The sequence below is a fragment of the Pristiophorus japonicus genome, unplaced genomic scaffold (genome assembly GCF_044704955.1).
Source record: "Pristiophorus japonicus isolate sPriJap1 unplaced genomic scaffold, sPriJap1.hap1 HAP1_SCAFFOLD_62, whole genome shotgun sequence".
NCBI lineage: Eukaryota > Metazoa > Chordata > Chondrichthyes > Pristiophoridae > Pristiophorus > Pristiophorus japonicus.
The window spans coordinates 1238991-1254246 of NW_027254531.1; the positions used below are offsets into that span (position 1 = coordinate 1238991).

The window sequence follows — 15256 nt, forward strand, 5'->3', positions numbered from 1 at the left end:
AATTAGATAGGTATCTGAGAGACAGCACATGCACGATGGGACATAATATCATTTCTCACCACCGTCAGAATCTGAGAGCTGCGCTTTTCACTGTAGGCGGCTCGTTGGTCTAGGGTTATGATTCTTGCTTCGGACTGATCACATTTGAAATGCGAGAGTCACGGGCCAAATCCCGGACGAGCCCCGCCATGTTTTACTCAAATTTCCGCTTCGAACAGCCGCTCGACATGTGAGAAAACAGACATATTTCACGTTAACAGGTGTGATTTTACGCCGATGTTTCATAAGCATCCAAATCCCAGAGCAAAGTGAAACACGCCAAAGTGAGGAAAGTTAAAATATCTCAGAGGTACTCGGCTCTGTGACTCGTTGGAGAATCTAAAGCCTTGTTTGGTTCCGGCCAATACTTGATCAGTGTATCTTCCTGTCTGTACTGCACGGGCAGAGCAAGCTGTGAAGTGGACTTTCTTGCACGTTATTTCTGTTTGGATACAAAAAGCAGGAGATTGAATGGCTGACGATGTCTTATAGCACAGTCGGGGTGGCCGAGAGGTTAAGGCGATGGACTGCTAATCCATTGTGCTCTGCACCCATGCGTTCGAATCCCATTCTCGTCGTCGTTGCCTTGCAGCTTAATCACTTTTTGACATTCACATTTCACCTCATCGCCAAATTACCCTTTTACTGACAGGGATGCTGTACTTTCCTCATGTCATGTCTCAAATTCATAATATATTCGTCAAAAGGAGAACAGTTGCAGGACAATGGCAATCCCAGAGCAAAGTGAAACCCGCCAAACTGAGTAAAGTTAAAATATCTCAGAGGTACTCGGCTCTGTGACTCGTTGGATAACCTAAAGCCTTGTTTGGTTCCGGCCGATACTTGATCAGTATATCTTCCTGTCTGTGCGCATAAGTTCACCTCAATTGGGATAAGCATACATTCAGCGTCAATCTCCACCTCTGCCCTGAATATGAGTGCGTCCTGTTTCTCTAGAGCTGAAAAGCTGAGAGAAGCTGCCTTTTGAATTCGTGCCTTGGCTGCCGAATTCAAAGCGGACAGGAAATCAATCCGGGTTGGCAAAGCTGCCTGGTCTGATTAAAAGGCGGTGATACCCTATATTGTAGGCATGTTCTCGTCTTCTGGCCTCAACATTAGGTTCAACGTATCGGATGATAAGCACCGCTCCCATTGTCTGGTAATGGTTCTGCTATTCCCACTAACACCTCCTCTGGACCATCCTTTGTTACGTTATTGCCCGATTACCACCCACTTTGCCTTTCTCCATTATGCCATGTATTATTTAATCACTCCTGCGTTCCGCTGTATCACAGACGTTCGCATTTGACCTTTCTCGCTGCGTATTTTTTCCAGGCGCTATTTTTGTTGAAAACATCTGTAATCTTTAACTTTTTCCTGAAATATCGGAATGATTATCCGACAGAACGTGAAACCGGATTCTTCCTCCACAAAATCTGCACGACGTGCCGAGTTTTACATATTTATCTGTTTTTATTCATTCTATTTCAGTGTCCCTTTTAAGGGGATTTGCTGTCAGTCCGAGATCATTCTCTGTCTCTTTAAAATGGTGTGCTATCAGACCCTCATCATTCTGTGTCTGTTTAAAAGGGATGTGCTGTCTCTCCCAGATTTCCAATTTCCAATTTCAAAACCTGCCTTTGGAGGTTAACGAATTTTAGTTTGTTTGTGTTTTTGTGTAAGCTAGAGAGTGTGCAAACGTGCTGTGCGATCTTACTGTCATGTGAGAAAAATGCATTACATGCAACTTGAAACCGTACTGATTTGATTGAACACTCCTTCGTGGACTCTCTGACGGTAGAAGAATCTGCTGTGGGATTTTGCTATTCCACATCTGAAAGAAGGGAAATGACACAAGTTAGAAATATAGCGATTTTAGGCAGGGCTTGCGTGTGGGCTGTGTGACATGACGACATCCTCCATCCTTTTTTGCAAATTCAAATCAAATCAAACCAATACAAGACATGACTGACTGACTGATTTTGTTTATGCATGTATATATATATGTGTATATTTATATATAATCCCAAATTTTTAACTTCCAAAATAAATATGCTTTTTCTGTTCTGCCTGCGCTGCGCTCTCTTACATTTGACCTCTTTCACAGCACAAGCAGCTGCTGTCAGATCCAGCGGAAAGACACACTCGACTTTAAAAGATCGCCCTTGTAGCCCACGTCTTCCCTCATGGCTTGTCTTCCACCATGGGCTTACTGTGTTTGGGTAGTTATTGACTGCACCTCTCATTTCCCAATGGAATTCTTATAGTTACACAGCCTTCGTTCAATAAAAAAATACATAGATTATGAATCAATTATTTATTTCATTAAAACAACTCAAATTAATTTTTTTTTAAATACAATTTAAATGCATTTATTTTCTTAAAATGTTAAATATTTATATATTTCAGACTGGGCTGGTTTTACGTCCCTCCCTCCCTCCTTCCTGCCTGTCTATCACCTGTGGCTTCAAGAACAGTCTCTGCGCCGCGTGGTCCTGAGCCCCATTGCACAATTGCCTTCAGGGATGAGCGAAATCTCACTTTATTCTTTTAAAAGGGAACTGCTGTCAGTCAAGGGTCATTCTGCATCTGGGTAAAAGGGATGTCCTTGCAATCCCGGATCATTCTGTGTCTGTTTAAATGGGCTGTTTGTCAGGTCCGGTTCATAATCTTTCCCTTTAAAACGGATTTTCTCATAAACCCGCTTCATCCTGTATTGTTTGAGAAGGAGTATGATTTCAGCGGCAATGACCGAATTGTTAAACTATAGTGTTCCAATTTACATTGGGGTTGCCTGCGCCGGTGCGCACACAGATCGCAGTGCATCTGTTCATTCACTCGAAATATGCTCATCTTTTCCTAAATCCACTCCTTGATATTGCAGTTGCCCCGAATTTGCTCGCAATATACACAACAACACAATGATTAGTGCTGGGAGCGGCCGCGTGGCCTAATGGATAAGGCGTCTGACTTCGATTACAAGCGCAAAGTTATCAGAAGATTGCAGGTTCGAGTCCTGCCGCGGTCAACTTAGCTCGCTACGTGAAATTTTATATTCTTTGCTGTGATTCTGCGGAGAAACCAACCATCTCTTCCAGTCACTCAGCTGAAGTGAAAGAAGGCTGTTTGCTCAAAGAATCTCATGGCAAGTTTTCATCATTGTTGATCTGCATGCACGGGCAGAGCAAGCTGTGAAGTGGACTTTCTTGCACATTATTTCTGTTTGGATACCTAAAGCAGGAGATTGAATGGCTGACGGTGTCTTATAGCAGAGACGAGGTGGCCGAGAGGTTAAGGCGATGAACTGCTAATCCATTGTGCTCTGCACGCATGGGTTCGAAACCCATTCTCGTCGTCGTTGGCTTGCAGCTTAACCATTTTTTGACATTCACATTTCACCTCATCGCCAAATTCCCCTTTTACTTACAGGGATGCTGTTATTTCCTCATGTCATGTCTCAAATTAATAATATATTCGTCAAAAGGAGAACAGTTGCAGTACAATGGCGAGGGGCACTAATTAGATAGGTATCTGAGAGACAGCACATGCACGATGGGCCATAATATCATTTCTCACCACCGTCAGAATCTGAGAGCTGCGCTTTTCACTGTCGGCGGCTCGTTGGTCCACGGTTATGTTTCTCCCTTCGGAATGATCACATTTGAAATGCGAGAGATCACGGGCCAAATCCCGGACGAGCCCCGCCATGTTTTACTCAAAGTTCTGCTTCTGACAGCCGCTCGACATGTGAGAAAACAGACGTATTTCACGTTAAAACGTGTGATTTTACGCCGATGTTCCCTTAGCATCCAAATCCCAGAGCAAAGTGAAACCCGCCAAACTTAGTAAAGTTAAAATATCTCAGAGGTACTCGGCTCTGTGACTCGTTGGATAACCTAAAGCCTTGTTTGGTTCCGGCCGATACTTGATCAGTATATCTTCCTGTCTGTGCGCACAAGTTCACCTCAATTGGGATAAGCATACATTCAGCGTCAATCTCCACCTCTGCCCTGAATATGAGTGCGTCCTGTTTCTCTAGAGCTGAAAAGCTGAGAGAAGCTGCCTTTTGAATTCGTGCCTTGGCTGCCGAATTCAAAGCGGACAGGAAATCAATCCGGGTTGGCAAAGCTGCCTGGTCTGATTAAAAGGCGGTGATAACCTATATTGTAGGCATGTTCTCGTCTTCTGGCCTCAACATTAGGTTCAACGTATCGGATGATAAGCACCGCTCCCATTGTCTGGTAATGGTTCTGCTATTCCCACTAACACCTCCTCTGGACCATCCTTTGTTACGTTATTGCCCGATTACCACCCACTTTGCCTTTCTCCATTATGCCATGTATTATTTAATCACTCCTGCGTTCCGCTGTATCACAGACGTTCCCATTTGACCTTTCTCGCTGCGTATTTTTTCCAGGCGCTATTTTTGTTGAAAACATCTGTAATCTTTAACTTTTTCCTGAAATATCGGAATGATTATCCGACAGAACGTGAAACCGGATTCTTCCTCCACAAAATCTGCACGACGTGCCGAGTTTTACATATTTATCTGTTTTTATTCATTCTATTTCAGTGTCCCTTTTAAGGGGATTTGCTGTCTGTCCGAGATCATTCTCTGTCTCTTTAAAATGGTGTGCTATCAGACCCTCATCATTCCGTGTCTGTTTAAAAGGGATGTGCTGTCTCTCCCAGATTTCCAATTTCCAATTTCAAAACCTGCCTTTGGAGGTTAACGAATTTTAGTTTGTTTGTGTTTTTGTGTAAGCTAGAGAGTGTGCAAACGTGCTGTGCGATCTTACTGTCATGTGAGAAAAATGCATTACATGCAACTTGAAACCGTACTGATTTGATTGAACACTCCTTCGTGGACTCTCTGACGGTAGAATAATCTGCTGTGGGATTTTGCTATTCCACATCTGAAAGAAGGGAAATGACACAAGTTAGAAATATAGCGATTTTAGGCAGGGCTTGCGTGTGGGCTGTGTGACATGACGACATCCTCCATCCTTTTTTGCAAATTCAAATCAAATCAAACCAATACAAGACATGACTGACTGACTGACTTTGTTTATACATGTATATATATATGTGTATATTTATATATAATCCCAAATTTTTAACTTCCAAAATAAATATGCTTTTTCTGTTCTGCCTGCGCTGCGCTCTCTTACATTTGACCTCTTTCACAGCACAAGCAGCTGCTGTCAGATCCAGCGGAAAGACACACTCGACTTTAAAAGATCGCCCTTGTAGCCCACGTCTTCCCTCATGGCTTGTCTTCCACCATGGGCTTACTGTGTTTGGGTAGTTATTGACTGCACCTCTCATTTCCCAATGGAATTCTTACAGTTACACAGCCTTCGTTCAATAAAAAAATACATAGATTATGAATCAATTATTTATTTCATTAAAACAACTCAAATTAAATTTTTTTTAAATACAATTTAAATGCATTTATTTTCTTAAAATGTTAAATATTTATATATTTCAGACTGGGCTGGTTTTACGTCCCTCCCTCCCTCCTTCCTGCCTGTCTATCACCTGTGGCTTCAAGAACAGTCTCTGCGCCGCGTGGTCCTGAGCCCCATTGCACAATTGCCTTCAGGGATGAGCGAAATCTCACTTTATTCTTTTAAAAGGGAACTGCTGTCAGTCAAGGGTCATTCTGCATCTGGGTAAAAGGGATGTCCTTGCAATCCCGGATCATTCTGTGTCTGTTTATATGGGCTGTTTGTCAGGTCCGGTTCATAATCTTTCCCTTTAAAACGGATTTTCTCATAAACCCGCGTCATCCTGTATTGTTTGAGAAGGAGTATGATTTCAGCTGCAATGACCGAATTGTTAAACTATAGTGTTCCAATTTACATTGGGGTTGCCTGCGCCGGTGCGCACACAGATCGCAGTGCATCTGTTCATTCACTCGAAATATGCTCATCTTTTCCTAAATCCACTCCTTGATATTGCAGTTGCCCCGAATTTGCTCGCAATATACACAACAACACAATGATTAGTGCTGGGAGCGGCCGCGTGGCCTAATGGATAAGGCGTCTGACTTCGATTACAACCGCAAAGTTATCAGAAGATTGCAGGTTCGAGTCCTGCCGCGGTCAACTTAGCTCGCTACGTGAAATTTTATATTCTTTGCTGTGATTCTGCGGAGAAACCAACCATCTCTTCCAGTCACTCAGCTGAAGTGAAAGAAGGCTGTTTGCTCAAAGAATCTCATGGCAAGTTTTCATCAGTGTTGATCTGCATGCACGGGCAGAGCAAGCTGTGAAGTGGACTTTCTTGCACATTATTTCTGTTTGGATACCTAAAGCAGGAGATTGAATGGCTGACGGTGTCTTATAGCAGAGACGAGGTGGCCGAGAGGTTAAGGCGATGAACTGCTAATCCATTGTGCCCTGCACGCATGGGTTCGAAACCCATTCTCGTCGTCGTTGGCTTGCAGCTTAACCATTTTTTGACATTCACATTTCACCTCATCGCCAAATTCCCCTTTTATTTACAGGGATGCTGTTATTTCCTCATGTCATGTCTCAAATTAATAATATATTCGTCAAAAGGAGAACAGTTGCAGTACAATGGCGAGGGGCACTAATTAGATAGGTATCTGAGAGACAGCACATGCACGATGGGCCATAATATCATTTCTCACCACCGTCAGAATCTGAGAGCTGCGCTTTTCACTGTCGGCGGCTCGTTGGTCCACGGTTATGTTTCTCCCTTCGGAATGATCACATTTGAAATGCGAGAGATCACGGGCCAAATCCCGGACGAGCCCCGCCATGTTTTACTCAAAGTTCCGCTTCTGACAGCCGCTCGACATGTGAGAAAACAGACGTATTTCACGTTAAAACGTGTGATTTTACGCCGATGTTCCCTTAGCATCCAAATCCCAGAGCAAAGTGAAACCCGCCAAACTTAGTAAAGTTAAAATATCTCAGAGGTACTCGGCTCTGTGACTCGTTGGATAACCTAAAGCCTTGTTTGGTTCCGGCCGATACTTGATCAGTATATCTTCCTGTCTGTGCGCACAAGTTCACCTCAATTGGGATAAGCATACATTCAGCGTCAATCTCCACCTCTGCCCTGAATATGAGTGCGTCCTGTTTCTCTAGAGCTGAAAAGCTGAGAGAAGCTGCCTTTTGAATTCGTGCCTTGGCTGCCGAATTCAAAGCGGACAGGAAATCAATCCGGGTTGGCAAAGCTGCCTGGTCTGATTAAAAGGCGGTGATACCCTATATTGTAGGCATGTTCTCGTCTTCTGGCCTCAACATTAGGTTCAACGTATCGGATGATAAGCACCGCTCCCATTGTCTGGTAATGGTTCTGCTATTCCCACTAACACCTCCTCTGGACCATCCTTTGTTACGTTATTGCCCGATTACCACCCACTTTGCCTTTCTCCATTATGCCATGTATTATTTAATCACTCCTGCGTTCCGCTGTATCACAGACGTTCCCATTTGACCTTTCTCGCTGCGTATTTTTTCCAGGCGCTATTTTTGTTGAAAACATCTGTAATCTTTAACTTTTTCCTGAAATATCGGAATGATTATCCGACAGAACGTGAAACCGGATTCTTCCTCCACAAAATCTGCACGACGTGCCGAGTTTTACATATTTATCTGTTTTTATTCATTCTATTTCAGTGTCCCTTTTAAGGGGATTTGCTGTCTGTCCGAGATCATTCTCTGTCTCTTTAAAATGGTGTGCTATCAGACCCTCATCATTCCGTGTCTGTTTAAAAGGGATGTGCTGTCTCTCCCAGATTTCCAATTTCCAATTTCAAAACCTGCCTTTGGAGGTTAACGAATTTTAGTTTGTTTGTGTTTTTGTGTAAGCTAGAGAGTGTGCAAACGTGCTGTGCGATCTTACTGTCATGTGAGAAAAATGCATTACATGCAACTTGAAACCGTACTGATTTGATTGAACACTCCTTCGTGGACTCTCTGACGGTAGAAGAATCTGCTGTGGGATTTTGCTATTCCACATCTGAAAGAAGGGAAATGACACAAGTTAGAAATATAGCGATTTTAGGCAGGGCTTGCGTGTGGGCTGTGTGACATGACGACATCCTCCATCCTTTTTTGCAAATTCAAATCAAATCAAACCAATACAAGACATGACTGACTGACTGACTTTGTTTATACATGTATATATATATGTGTATATTTATATATAATCCCAAATTTTTAACTTCCAAAATAAATATGCTTTTTCTGTTCTGCCTGCGCTGCGCTCTCTTACATTTGACCTCTTTCACAGCACAAGCAGCTGCTGTCAGATCCAGCGGAAAGACACACTCGACTTTAAAAGATCGCCCTTGTAGCCCACGTCTTCCCTCATGGCTTGTCTTCCACCATGGGCTTACTGTGTTTGGGTAGTTATTGACTGCACCTCTCATTTCCCAATGGAATTCTTACAGTTACACAGCCTTCGTTCAATAAAAAAATACATAGATTATGAATCAATTATTTATTTCATTAAAACAACTCAAATTAAATTTTTTTTAAATACAATTTAAATGCATTTATTTTCTTAAAATGTTAAATATTTATATATTTCAGACTGGGCTGGTTTTACGTCCCTCCCTCCCTCCTTCCTGCCTGTCTATCACCTGTGGCTTCAAGAACAGTCTCTGCGCCGCGTGGTCCTGAGCCCCATTGCACAATTGCCTTCAGGGATGAGCGAAATCTCACTTTATTCTTTTAAAAGGGAACTGCTGTCAGTCAAGGGTCATTCTGCATCTGGGTAAAAGGGATGTCCTTGCAATCCCGGATCATTCTGTGTCTGTTTAAATGGGCTGTTTGTCAGGTCCGGTTCATAATCTTTCCCTTTAAAACGGATTTTCTCATAAACCCGCGTCATCCTGTATTGTTTGAGAAGGAGTATGATTTCAGCTGCAATGACCGAATTGTTAAACTATAGTGTTCCAATTTACATTGGGGTTGCCTGCGCCGGTGCGCACACAGATCGCAGTGCATCTGTTCATTCACTCGAAATATGCTCATCTTTTCCTAAATCCACTCCTTGATATTGCAGTTGCCCCGAATTTGCTCGCAATATACACAACAACACAATGATTAGTGCTGGGAGCGGCCGCGTGGCCTAATGGATAAGGCGTCTGACTTCGATTACAACCGCAAAGTTATCAAAAGATTGCAGGTTCGAGTCCTGCCGCGGTCAACTTAGCTCGCTACGTGAAATTTTATATTCTTTGCTGTGATTCTGCGGAGAAACCAACCATCTCTTCCAGTCACTCAGCTGAAGTGAAAGAAGGCTGTTTGCTCAAAGAATCTCATGGCAAGTTTTCATCATTGTTGATCTGCATGCACGGGCAGAGCAAGCTGTGAAGTGGACTTTCTTGCACATTATTTCTGTTTGGATACCTAAAGCAGGAGATTGAATGGCTGACGGTGTCTTATAGCAGAGACGAGGTGGCCGAGAGGTTAAGGCGATGAACTGCTAATCCATTGTGCCCTGCACGCATGGGTTCGAAACCCATTCTCGTCGTCGTTGGCTTGCAGCTTAACCATTTTTTGACATTCACATTTCACCTCATCGCCAAATTCCCCTTTTATTTACAGGGATGCTGTTATTTCCTCATGTCATGTCTCAAATTAATAATATATTCGTCAAAAGGAGAACAGTTGCAGTACAATGGCGAGGGGCACTAATTAGATAGGTATCTGAGAGACAGCACATGCACGATGGGCCATAATATCATTTCTCACCACCGTCAGAATCTGAGAGCTGCGCTTTTCACTGTCGGCGGCTCGTTGGTCCACGGTTATGTTTCTCCCTTCGGAATGATCACATTTGAAATGCGAGAGATCACGGGCCAAATCCCGGACGAGCCCCGCCATGTTTTACTCAAAGTTCCGCTTCTGACAGCCGCTCGACATGTGAGAAAACAGACGTATTTCACGTTAAAACGTGTGATTTTACGCCGATGTTCCCTTAGCATCCAAATCCCAGAGCAAAGTGAAACCCGCCAAACTTAGTAAAGTTAAAATATCTCAGAGGTACTCGGCTCTGTGACTCGTTGGATAACCTAAAGCCTTGTTTGGTTCCGGCCGATACTTGATCAGTATATCTTCCTGTCTGTGCGCACAAGTTCACCTCAATTGGGATAAGCATACATTCAGCGTCAATCTCCACCTCTGCCCTGAATATGAGTGCGTCCTGTTTCTCTAGAGCTGAAAAGCTGAGAGAAGCTGCCTTTTGAATTCGTGCCTTGGCTGCCGAATTCAAAGCGGACAGGAAATCAATCCGGGTTGGCAAAGCTGCCTGGTCTGATTAAAAGGCGGTGATAACCTATATTGTAGGCATGTTCTCGTCTTCTGGCCTCAACATTAGGTTCAACGTATCGGATGATAAGCACCGCTCCCATTGTCTCGTAATGGTTCTGCTATTCCCACTAACACCTCCTCTGGACCATCCTTTGTTACGTTATTGCCCGATTACCACCCACTTTGCCTTTCTCCATTATGCCATGTATTATTTAATCACTCCTGCGTTCCGCTGTATCACAGACGTTCCCATTTGACCTTTCTCGCTGCGTATTTTTTCCAGGCGCTATTTTTGTTGAAAACATCTGTAATCTTTAACTTTTTCCTGAAATATCGGAATGATTATCCGACAGAACGTGAAACCGGATTCTTCCTCCACAAAATCTGCACGACGTGCCGAGTTTTACATATTTATCTGTTTTTATTCATTCTATTTCAGTGTCCCTTTTAAGGGGATTTGCTGTCTGTCCGAGATCATTCTCTGTCTCTTTAAAATGGTGTGCTATCAGACCCTCATCATTCTGTGTCTGTTTAAAAGGGATGTGCTGTCTCTCCCAGATTTCCAATTTCCAATTTCAAAACCTGCCTTTGGAGGTTAACGAATTTTAGTTTGTTTGTGTTTTTGTGTAAGCTAGAGAGTGTGCAAACGTGCTGTGCGATCTTACTGTCATGTGAGAAAAATGCATTACATGCAACTTGAAACCGTACTGATTTGATTGAACACTCCTTCGTGGACTCTCTGACGGTAGAAGAATCTGCTGTGGGATTTTGCTATTCCACATCTGAAAGAAGGGAAATGACACAAGTTAGAAATATAGCGATTTTAGGCAGGGCTTGCGTGTGGGCTGTGTGACATGACGACATCCTCCATCCTTTTTTGCAAATTCAAATCAAATCAAACCAATACAAGACATGACTGACTGACTGACTTTGTTTATACATGTATATATATATGTGTATATTTATATATAATCCCAAATTTTTAACTTCCAAAATAAATATGCTTTTTCTGTTCTGCCTGCGCTGCGCTCTCTTACATTTGACCTCTTTCACAGCACAAGCAGCTGCTGTCAGATCCAGCGGAAAGACACACTCGACTTTAAAAGATCGCCCTTGTAGCCCACGTCTTCCCTCATGGCTTGTCTTCCACCATGGGCTTACTGTGTTTGGGTAGTTATTGACTGCACCTCTCATTTCCCAATGGAATTCTTATAGTTACACAGCCTTCGTTCAATAAAAAAATACATAGATTATGAATCAATTATTTATTTCATTAAAACAACTCAAATTAAATTTTTTTTAAATACAATTTAAATGCATTTATTTTCTTAAAATGTTAAATATTTATATATTTCAGACTGGGCTGGTTTTACGTCCCTCCCTCCCTCCTTCCTGCCTGTCTATCACCTGTGGCTTCAAGAACAGTCTCTGCGCCGCGTGGTCCTGAGCCCCATTGCACAATTGCCTTCAGGGATGAGCGAAATCTCACTTTATTCTTTTAAAAGGGAACTGCTGTCAGTCAAGGGTCATTCTGCATCTGGGTAAAAGGGATGTCCTTGCAATCCCGGATCATTCTGTGTCTGTTTAAATGGGCTGTTTGTCAGGTCCGGTTCATAATCTTTCCCTTTAAAACGGATTTTCTCATAAACCCGCTTCATCCTGTATTGTTTGAGAAGGAGTATGATTTCAGCGGCAATGACCGAATTGTTAAACTATAGTGTTCCAATTTACATTGGGGTTGCCTGCGCCGGTGCGCACACAGATCGCAGTGCATCTGTTCATTCACTCGAAATATGCTCATCTTTTCCTAAATCCACTCCTTGATATTGCAGTTGCCCCGAATTTGCTCGCAATATACACAACAACACAATGATTAGTGCTGGGAGCGGCCGCGTGGCCAAATGGATAAGGCGTCTGACTTCGATTACAACCGCAAAGTTATCAGAAGATTGCAGGTTCGAGTCCTGCCGCGGTCAACTTAGCTCGCTACGTGAAATTTTATATTCTTTGCTGTGATTCTGCGGAGAAACCAACCATCTCTTCCAGTCACTCAGCTGAAGTGAAAGAAGGCTGTTTGCTCAAAGAATCTCATGGCAAGTTTTCATCATTGTTGATCTGCATGCACGGGCAGAGCAAGCTGTGAAGTGGACTTTCTTGCACATTATTTCTGTTTGGATACCTAAAGCAGGAGATTGAATGGCTGACGGTGTCTTATAGCAGAGACGAGGTGGCCGAGAGGTTAAGGCGATGAACTGCTAATCCATTGTGCCCTGCACGCATGGGTTCGAAACCCATTCTCGTCGTCGTTGGCTTGCAGCTTAACCATTTTTTGACATTCACATTTCACCTCATCGCCAAATTCCCCTTTTATTTACAGGGATGCTGTTATTTCCTCATGTCATGTCTCAAATTAATAATATATTCGTCAAAAGGAGAACAGTTGCAGTACAATGGCGAGGGGCACTAATTAGATAGGTATCTGAGAGACAGCACATGCACGATGGGCCATAATATCATTTCTCACCACCGTCAGAATCTGAGAGCTGCGCTTTTCACTGTCGGCGGCTCGTTGGTCCACGGTTATGTTTCTCCCTTCGGAATGATCACATTTGAAATGCGAGAGATCACGGGCCAAATCCCGGACGAGCCCCGCCATGTTTTACTCAAAGTTCCGCTTCTGACAGCCGCTCGACATGTGAGAAAACAGACGTATTTCACGTTAAAACGTGTGATTTTACGCCGATGTTCCCTTAGCATCCAAATCCCAGAGCAAAGTGAAACCCGCCAAACTTAGTAAAGTTAAAATATCTCAGAGGTACTCGGCTCTGTGACTCGTTGGATAACCTAAAGCCTTGTTTGGTTCCGGCCGATACTTGATCAGTATATCTTCCTGTCTGTGCGCACAAGTTCACCTCAATTGGGATAAGCATACATTCAGCGTCAATCTCCACCTCTGCCCTGAATATGAGTGCGTCCTGTTTCTCTAGAGCTGAAAAGCTGAGAGAAGCTGCCTTTTGAATTCGTGCCTTGGCTGCCGAATTCAAAGCGGACAGGAAATCAATCCGGGTTGGCAAAGCTGCCTGGTCTGATTAAAAGGCGGTGATAACCTATATTGTAGGCATGTTCTCGTCTTCTGGCCTCAACATTAGGTTCAACGTATCGGATGATAAGCACCGCTCCCATTGTCTCGTAATGGTTCTGCTATTCCCACTAACACCTCCTCTGGACCATCCTTTGTTACGTTATTGCCCGATTACCACCCACTTTGCCTTTCTCCATTATGCCATGTATTATTTAATCACTCCTGCGTTCCGCTGTATCACAGACGTTCCCATTTGACCTTTCTCGCTGCGTATTTTTTCCAGGCGCTATTTTTGTTGAAAACATCTGTAATCTTTAACTTTTTCCTGAAATATCGGAATGATTATCCGACAGAACGTGAAACCGGATTCTTCCTCCACAAAATCTGCACGACGTGCCGAGTTTTACATATTTATCTGTTTTTATTCATTCTATTTCAGTGTCCCTTTTAAGGGGATTTGCTGTCTGTCCGAGATCATTCTCTGTCTCTTTAAAATGGTGTGCTATCAGACCCTCATCATTCTGTGTCTGTTTAAAAGGGATGTGCTGTCTCTCCCAGATTTCCAATTTCCAATTTCAAAACCTGCCTTTGGAGGTTAACGAATTTTAGTTTGTTTGTGTTTTTGTGTAAGCTAGAGAGTGTGCAAACGTGCTGTGCGATCTTACTGTCATGTGAGAAAAATGCATTACATGCAACTTGAAACCGTACTGATTTGATTGAACACTCCTTCGTGGACTCTCTGACGGTAGAAGAATCTGCTGTGGGATTTTGCTATTCCACATCTGAAAGAAGGGAAATGACACAAGTTAGAAATATAGCGATTTTAGGCAGGGCTTGCGTGTGGGCTGTGTGACATGACGACATCCTCCATCCTTTTTTGCAAATTCAAATCAAATCAAACCAATACAAGACATGACTGACTGACTGACTTTGTTTATACATGTATATATATATGTGTATATTTATATATAATCCCAAATTTTTAACTTCCAAAATAAATATGCTTTTTCTGTTCTGCCTGCGCTGCGCTCTCTTACATTTGACCTCTTTCACAGCACAAGCAGCTGCTGTCAGATCCAGCGGAAAGACACACTCGACTTTAAAAGATCGCCCTTGTAGCCCACGTCTTCCCTCATGGCTTGTCTTCCACCATGGGCTTACTGTGTTTGGGTAGTTATTGACTGCACCTCTCATTTCCCAATGGAATTCTTATAGTTACACAGCCTTCGTTCAATAAAAAAATACATAGATTATGAATCAATTATTTATTTCATTAAAACAACTCAAATTAAATTTTTTTTAAATACAATTTAAATGCATTTATTTTCTTAAAATGTTAAATATTTATATATTTCAGACTGGGCTGGTTTTACGTCCCTCCCTCCCTCCTTCCTGCCTGTCTATCACCTGTGGCTTCAAGAACAGTCTCTGCGCCGCGTGGTCCTGAGCCCCATTGCACAATTGCCTTCAGGGATGAGCGAAATCTCACTTTATTCTTTTAAAAGGGAACTGCTGTCAGTCAAGGGTCATTCTGCATCTGGGTAAAAGGGATGTCCTTGCAATCCCGGATCATTCTGTGTCTGTTTAAATGGGCTGTTTGTCAGGTCCGGTTCATAATCTTTCCCTTTAAAACGGATTTTCTCATAAACCCGCTTCATCCTGTATTGTTTGAGAAGGAGTATGATTTCAGCGGCAATGACCGAATTGTTAAACTATAGTGTTCCAATTTACATTGGGGTTGCCTGCGCCGGTGCGCACACAGATCGCAGTGCATCTGTTCATTCACTCGAAATATGCTCATCTTTTCCTAAATCCACTCCTTGATATTGCAGTTGCC

The 15256-nt window shown here is 43.0% G+C and overlaps 9 non-coding genes across 9 annotated transcripts; all 9 read left to right on the top strand.

Annotated features, from left to right (window-relative positions):
• The first annotated feature begins 535 nt into the window (after positions 1 to 535).
• trnas-gcu (transfer RNA serine (anticodon GCU)) lies at positions 536 to 617 on the top strand. The gene has a single exon. It is a non-coding gene; the product is annotated as a tRNA-Ser (tRNA).
• A 2361-nt stretch (positions 618 to 2978) lies between these two features.
• trnar-ucg (transfer RNA arginine (anticodon UCG)) lies at positions 2979 to 3067 on the top strand. The gene is given in 2 exon segments: positions 2979 to 3015; positions 3032 to 3067. It is a non-coding gene; the product is annotated as a tRNA-Arg (tRNA).
• A 245-nt stretch (positions 3068 to 3312) lies between these two features.
• Positions 3313 to 3394, top strand: trnas-gcu (transfer RNA serine (anticodon GCU)). Its single transcript has one exon. It is a non-coding gene; the product is annotated as a tRNA-Ser (tRNA).
• A 2666-nt stretch (positions 3395 to 6060) lies between these two features.
• trnar-ucg (transfer RNA arginine (anticodon UCG)) lies at positions 6061 to 6149 on the top strand. The gene is given in 2 exon segments: positions 6061 to 6097; positions 6114 to 6149. It is a non-coding gene; the product is annotated as a tRNA-Arg (tRNA).
• Positions 6150 to 6394: 245 nt separating this feature from the next.
• trnas-gcu (transfer RNA serine (anticodon GCU)) lies at positions 6395 to 6476 on the top strand. The gene has a single exon. It is a non-coding gene; the product is annotated as a tRNA-Ser (tRNA).
• Positions 6477 to 9142: 2666 nt separating this feature from the next.
• Positions 9143 to 9231, top strand: trnar-ucg (transfer RNA arginine (anticodon UCG)). The gene is given in 2 exon segments: positions 9143 to 9179; positions 9196 to 9231. It is a non-coding gene; the product is annotated as a tRNA-Arg (tRNA).
• Positions 9232 to 9476: 245 nt separating this feature from the next.
• Positions 9477 to 9558, top strand: trnas-gcu (transfer RNA serine (anticodon GCU)). Its single transcript has one exon. It is a non-coding gene; the product is annotated as a tRNA-Ser (tRNA).
• Positions 9559 to 12224: 2666 nt separating this feature from the next.
• trnar-ucg (transfer RNA arginine (anticodon UCG)) lies at positions 12225 to 12313 on the top strand. The gene is given in 2 exon segments: positions 12225 to 12261; positions 12278 to 12313. It is a non-coding gene; the product is annotated as a tRNA-Arg (tRNA).
• Positions 12314 to 12558: 245 nt separating this feature from the next.
• On the top strand, positions 12559 to 12640 carry trnas-gcu (transfer RNA serine (anticodon GCU)). Its single transcript has one exon. It is a non-coding gene; the product is annotated as a tRNA-Ser (tRNA).
• The last annotated feature ends 2616 nt before the right edge of the window (positions 12641 to 15256 follow it).